The following is a 7374-nucleotide window of genomic DNA, read 5'->3' on the forward strand; positions in this document are numbered from 1 at the left end:
ACAGAGAGTGATTAAGGAGGCAAAGCAGTTCAAAACTATTATCTTCACAGAGGCCCAGCTGTAGGACCTAAGAATGTTATCCACCAAGAAGGACTATCTCAGAGGAATGTGCTAGGGGTTTAAGGGGAGAGAAAAGAGCTGTTCCTAGGACTCAGGGAGTAGGCGTCACTGGGGTTCTAACAGTTGGAAGGCATGTTTTGACTCAGTAAGAACTTTGGTGGAAGTAAGTGAAATAATGCGGGAAAGGAGCTTTTTTTTTTTTTTTTTTTAAGATTTTATTTATTTATTTGACAGAGATAAATCACAAGTAGATGGAGAGGCAGGCAGAGAGAGAGAGAGAGGGAAGCAGGCTCCCTGCCGAGCAGAGAGCCCGATGCGGGCCTTGATCCCAGGACCCTGAGATCATAACCCGAGCCGAAGGCAGCAGCCTAACCCACTGAGCCACCCAGGCGCCCGGGAAAGGAACTTTTTAAATTAGACACCACCAGGAAGGAATATTATTTCTAGTAATTAGAAAGGTCTGAAGTTCGAATGTGTAACCAAGTGTGACCAACCCTGGTCATTTTAAGAAGAGTCTAGGTAGTCCATTAAGGAACATAACTGCCGTGTTCTTCAAAGCATTTCATTCAGTATCTCAGAGTAACTTACTTGTATCTTTGAGTCTGGTTCATTGCCTGGCACAAACTAGATTCAAGTAGAAGGAAGGAAGGAAGGGAGGGAGGGAGGCAGCGAGGAACGGGGAAGGGAGGAAGGGGGGGAGGAAGGAAAGAGAAACAAATGAGTAGTATCAACCCCAGCATCCCAACCAGCTTGCGCATCTAATTTCATTGTATCCTTCTGCCTTGATTTTTCCCATTTGCGACTCCAGTGTTCTACCCTCCTTGTCCGTCTCCTGCTTCCACTGGATTCATTTACTGCTGAGAACTTAGGATCCTTCTTATCCTCTCCCAAGGGGCGTTTTATTGCCTGGTTAAGCCTCCCTGGCGCGGTGCTTCATCTTCCTTCTAGAAACTGGAGCTTGGAGCGAATTCTTCCCAAATGCTATAATTCATTTGCTGCATTTCTGGGCTTGAGCACTCTCTTTTGTCTTTCTCTTTAACTTCAAAGGACTAGTGAGCACAAGTGTTTCTAAATCCCGGCTAGGGGGTGCTCTCTCTGGGATCACGCCCACTGCTCTCACCCATAAGGGCAGACTCTTTCCACAACCGAATAGTTTCGTGCATTCTGCCTCAGACATCTCCCCGGTAAGAAGCCTCGGGAAGGTCCCCGGCTGCTTTTTAGCTTAGCAAATGGGCAAGTCAAATACCTTCCATGAATCCCTAACTCCTTATTCCTCAGACAAGGCAGTACCTCCCAGAGGTTGTGCAGGTCAAATAAGAAAAATTGACGAGAAAGTGCTTTACGATGTACCAGGTGCTGGGTATGTCTGTTTCCAATTCTCTGCTTCCTGCCACCTGATTCAAGCCTTCTTGTCCTTCCAACTCAAAGATTCATGAGCCTCTCAACTACTCTCCCTGCCTTTAAGTTCTGCCTCTACCTCCCACCTATAGGATCTGCAGGTGCCTGAAAGATCTTTCTAAAGCTCAGATTGTGTTGGTCGAAAATGCTCAATAGAATTAAAATTAAAACTTAAAATCAAAAAGAAAAAAAGGGCTCGATATTTTTCCATTGCCTAAGACACAGAGTCCAAATGTCACGGCTTGCAATTTGAAACCCTCCCCAGGCTGATACCCAAGCCATAGTTCAGCCCTTCTGCCCCTTGTCTCCCAAAAGCAACCCACCTTCCAGCTAACTAGGACTCTCCCTACCCATCCCTGGTCTGGCTTCACTTACTTCAAATCAAAACCTATTTGAGGGAACATGTTTCTGTCGCATCTTTTCTGAACCCCACAAGGACTCTTTCTCTGCTGGGACTGCCACAGTATTTAATTTCTGCAACTGTTAACAATGTAATTCCTCCTGATGGACGGTAAATGATTCAGACTCATGGAGTGAACCACATCTGTCTTTATGTTCATCCTAGAACTTAATGCTGTGGTTTGTGCACAGTAGGTACTCAACAAGTTAATGATAAATTAAAAAAAAATTTTATATGACTAGGCGCCTAGCAGTGGGCTGGTTGCTACAGCAGCTACAAAAAAGCCTTGCGAGTCTCCTGGCTGGCTCAGTTGGGAGAGTTGTGATTCTTGATCTTGGGGTTGTGAGTTCAAGCCACACATTGCACATAGAGTTTGCTTTAAAAAACGAAACCAAACCAAAACCCAAATACCTTTAAAAATATGATCCAACAATTACACTACTAGGTAGTTACCCAAAAATGCTAAATTCAAAGGGATACATGTACTCCTGTTTACAACAGCATTATCTACAACAGTCAAGATCCGGGAACAGCCCAAGTGTCCATCAGCTAATGAATGGATAAAGAAGATGTGGTGTGTGTGTGTGTGTGTAATGGAATGTTACTCAGCCATAAGAAGAATGAAATCTTCCCATTTACAACGGTGTGGATGGAGCTAGATAATATTATGCTAAGTGAAATAAGTCAGAGAAAGACAAATACCCTATCATTCCTCTTCTACGTGAAATTTAAGAAACAAAACAAATGATCATAGAAAAAAAGAGAGGGGGGGCACCTGGGTGGCTCAGTGGGTTAAAGCCTCTGCCTTCAGCTCAGATCATGATCTCAGAGTCCTGGGATCAAGTCCCTCATCGGGCTCTGCTAAGCAGAGAGCCAGCTTCTTCTTCTCTGCCTGCCTCTCTGCCTACTTGTGATCTCCATCTGTCAAATAAATAAATAAATAGATAAATAAATAAATCTTAAAAAAAAAAGAAAAAGAAAAAAGAGAGTGAGGCAAACCAAGAAATAGACTCTTAATTATAGAGAAGAGACTGATGGTCCCCGGGAGGTGCGGTGGGGGAGGATGTGGGAATAGGTGGTAGGCATTAAGGTGATGGGGATTAAGGGGTGCACTTGTGATGAGCCCCAGGTAATATTTGTTAGTGCTGAACCACTAGACTGTGCGCCCAAGTCTAATGTTATACTGTACATTAACTAAGTGGAATTTAAATAAAAACTTCACCAAAAAACCCCCAAATATCCTCTCCTCAATAAACTTCCTTAAAAAAAAAAAGTTGTGCCCTTATTCCTAACTATGTAAGTTTAAATATTTGGAAAAGGAGATCATGTAATGGGGCAAGCAAGCCTAGCTAAGAGAGTCTCTATGATGTTAGGACAGGGAGGCCACAAGGGAGGAGGAATTTATACAGAACCTCAAACTTTTTGAGGAACTGCAAACTTTTTGAATTTTCAAGCCAGCGTCAAGTCCTCAGCCTGGACACAACGCAGGGCAACCAGATCCTCTGCTCCCTTCCCTTGGAAAGGAGCAGATTCAGTTTAACAAGCTTCTGTCCCTCATTTGGATATTGACCCAACCAATCCCAGTTAACCTTGGTTCAATCCCTCCCTTACACAGAGGACCTAGATGAAAACTACACGTGTAAACTTTCCTTTATAACGCTCACCTCCCTCTTTGTCTTCCTGGGAGCACAAGTCAGGTTTCGCCCTGAAACTGTGTCTACCAAATTACAATTCTCATGGCTCCCACAAATATCTGTTTGCTTGAATTTTCAGTGAATTCTTTCTTAGTCGACATACTGTTGAGAGGATAAAGCAGCAACTTAAACAACTATATAAAAGAGTCTACAGTTTAATGGAAACACTCCTCCTGAGTGTTTCAGCCTGTTAAACGTCTGCCTTCGACTCAGGTCATGATCCCAGGGTCGTGGGATCGAGCCCCACATCAGGGTCCCAGCTGAGCAGGCAGCTTGCTTCTCCCTCTCCCTCTGCCTGCAGCTCCCCCTGCTTATGCTCTCTCCCTGTTGTAGAAATAAAATCTTAACAACAACAAAAAAAATTCTGCCTTTCCCCACCTCTAAGAATTTGTGAACAACAAAACAAAAAGATAGGAAAAAAAAGGTTGATAGTTGTAGATGAGATGGGTACATCTCCCTCTGGTTCAAGGTCAGAATACTGGTGTTTTCAGAACTGAATGAAAGCAAAAAGCACATACAGTCACCTTTGAACTACAGAGGTTTAAACTGCACAGGTCCATTTTGTGCATACTTTTCCCCACAATAAGTACAGTACAGTAAATGTACTTTCTCTTCCTCATTTTCTCTTTCTCTCATTTTCTTTTTTTTTTTTAAGATTTTTATTTACTTATTTGGCAGAAATCATAAGTAGACAGAGAGGCAGGCAGAGAGAGAGGAGGAAGCAGTCTTCTTGCCGAGCAGAGAGCCCAATGTGGGGATCAATCCCAGGACTCTGGGATCATGACCTGAGGCTTTAACCCACTGAGCCACCTAGGTGACCCTCATTTTCTTCATAACGTTTTCTTGCCTCTAGCTTTATTATAAGAATATACTATAGAACACATAAACGTACAAACAAATTAATCCACAGTTTATGTGATCCGTAAGGCCTCTGGTCAACAGTAGGCTAGTAGTAGTTAAGTTTTGGAGGAGTCAAAAGTTTTACATGGATTTTTGACTGTGGTGGGCACCCCTGACCGCTATGTTGTTCAAAGGTTAACTGTATGTTCAGAAGTTATTTATTACTTCATTCCTCTTACAAGCAAAGACCGTAAATGGTACCTTGTATTGGCCTTTGAATAAGCCGACACTGACTGACGTTTCCATGGGTGTTAAACTATTTGGGGAGCTCTTGCTCAATTGCCTTTTGGGTTTATACAAATAAAGTCTTAGCGCCATAGACATTCTGTGGTGATTTCTAGTCACACCCATGTTGATGTAAAGGGGGACTAGTTCCATATGCTTACCTCTTCTAGTATGTGCCAGAATGCAGAGCCTGCCTTTAAAACCAGGTTGGGGGGCGCCTGGGTGGCTCAGTGGGTTAAGCCTCTGCCTTTGGCTCAGGTCATGATCCCAGGGTCCTGGGATCGAGCCCCGAATCAGGCGCTCTGCTCAGCCGGGAGCCTGCTTGGCTTGAAAGTTCAAAAAGTTTGCAGTTCTTCTGATGAGTTTCTGTATAAATTCCTCTCTCTGCCTGCCTCTCTGCCTACTTGTGATCTCTGTCTGTCAAATAAATAAATAAAATCTTAAAACAAAACAAAACAAAACTGGGTTGGCATCACTGGAACTATTCCTCATGTCCTGGCACCAGGGACCTACTATCTTAGCAAGTCTTAACCTTCTTTCCTTACCATTCATAATCCCCTCAAGTACATGCGTTAAAATGCATTTGGAGCCCTGAAGCTTTGAAATGATTTCTTTTCTCACTGTACCGCTGCGTATGGGTCCCCTATCAGCTAACCTCAGTGATTTCTGCCAGGCACGGCAGGAGAGACAGCAGTGTGACACACGGAATGAAAAGCATTCATGCCAGGGTGTGAGCAAAAGATCAACGTATTTCCCATCCCCACACAGCAATTTGTAACTCTCCCAAAGACACCCACTGTTTAAAGAGGCTAATGAATGAATACCTGAAATCCGGAAATGTGACTAGGTAATTAGTGCAAGGCGAGGCACCCTAATGAGGTAGAAAATTCTGGGCGGTGGGTGGGGTGGGAAGGCTTTCTGATGCCCTCAAATCACACGCCTGCCTTGGGGCTTCTTCATGTCAATCTCATGCAGTGGCCAGGGTCTAGCAGAGAACATTTGCTAATGTGAAACACAGCTGATTATGCATGAGGTGGGCGCAGGGGAAGGGGGTGGGTTAAAGGGGGGAAAAGATCCCTCCTCAAATGCAGGCCTCTTTTATTTTGGGTGTCTGAAGCGCTCAGAACACGTTATAATTATTATAGGGGCGCCTGGGTGGCTCAGTCCTTAAATGTCTGCCTTCGGCTCAGGTCATGATCCCAGGGTCCTGGGATGGAGCCCCACATCGGGCTCCTTGCTCAGGGGGGAGCCTGCTTCTCTCCCACTCCCCCTGCTTGTGTTCCTGCTCTTGTGCTCTCTCTCTCTCTGTCAAATAAATAAAAAAGAAATATTAGGAGTGCCTGGGTGGCTCAGTCATTAAGTGTCTGCCTTCAGCTCAGGTCATGATCCTGGGGTCCTGGGATCAAGCCCCACATCAGGCTCCTTGCTTGGCAGGAAGCCTACTTCTCTCTCTCCCACCCCCCTGCCTGTGTTCTCTTTCTCACTGTGTCTCTCTCTGTCAAATAAATAAATAAAATCTTAAAAAAAAAAAGAAATATTTTAAAAAACAGAACACTTTATAATTATGATCTTATTGGGTATTTAGAACAATTTAATCCCCTCGAAAATTGAAGTCAGTAATCAGTGGGCATTCAAGTTATCCACTCTATGCATACCGCATTGGGTTATTTTTTAAATATTTATTTATTTATTTGTCATAGAGAGAGAGCACACAAGCAGACTTAGTGGCAGGCTCCCTGCCGAGCAAGGAGCCCACTGCAAGACTCAATCCCAGGACCCTGGAATCCTGACCTGAGCTAAAGGCAGCAGCTTAACCTACTGAGCCACCCAGGTGTCCCTCCACATTGGTTTTTCATATGCGGTGGGGCTGTTGTCTGCCAATCCGTCCTTCATCCCTCACTTCTCTTCCTCTAATTCAGTTATAACTGTCATTTTTATTCTTCCTAAAAGGTGTCCAGTCGGTTTCTCTCTCCCTGAGGTGTGAGCCTTCAGTGTTTATTGTCCCTCAGAGTTGATGGATAGTGTCCCGAGACTTAAGTTTTCTCTCCTTTTGTCTCAGCCCTCGGAGAGAGGCGAGGATCCTGTGGCCAGAGCCCGGCCTCCCCCACCTCGGCCGGCGGGGCCGTTTCTGGGGACGGAGACCGCGGGCGGGATCGCCAGCACTGCCTGACCTCCTCTCCGACGTCCCGCCCGCCTGGAGCGGGAGCCTTTGTCCCCAGCGCCCCCCCCCGTCCCCCCGCCAGCCGTCGGTCGGGTCGCATCCGACAGGGGGGCTCCCGGGGAAGCACATCTCGCCGGGAGTGGGGCAGCCGGGCCAGGGATCCGCTCCGGGAGGACTGTGGGCGGGTGAGGGGGGAGTCCCCGAGAGGGGTTGGAGGTGAGCAAGGGATGCCGTGATGGGCGCAGGGGTGGAGGTGGGGCTGGGCACGGGGGAAGGGCTGGAAGTGAGCAGAGGTGGGGGCGGGGCGGGAGTAAGGGGCGGGGTTGGCGGGGCGCCGGGACGCGGGGACAGGCTTAGTGGTCAGGGGACCTGGGGCTCGTGGGCGGCGCTGGAGGTGAGCGGGCGGGGGCGGGGGGCGCCAGGGGGGCCGGGCGCGGGCCGGGATGCAGGGCGGGGGCGGGGCGGCGGGGCGGGGGGAAGTGGGTGGGGCGCCGCCGGGAAGGGGGCGGGCCGGGAGAGCCTCTGGGCTGGAGCCG

The sequence above is a fragment of the Mustela lutreola genome, chromosome 4 (genome assembly GCF_030435805.1).
Source record: "Mustela lutreola isolate mMusLut2 chromosome 4, mMusLut2.pri, whole genome shotgun sequence".
NCBI classification, from domain to species: domain Eukaryota; kingdom Metazoa; phylum Chordata; class Mammalia; order Carnivora; family Mustelidae; genus Mustela; species Mustela lutreola.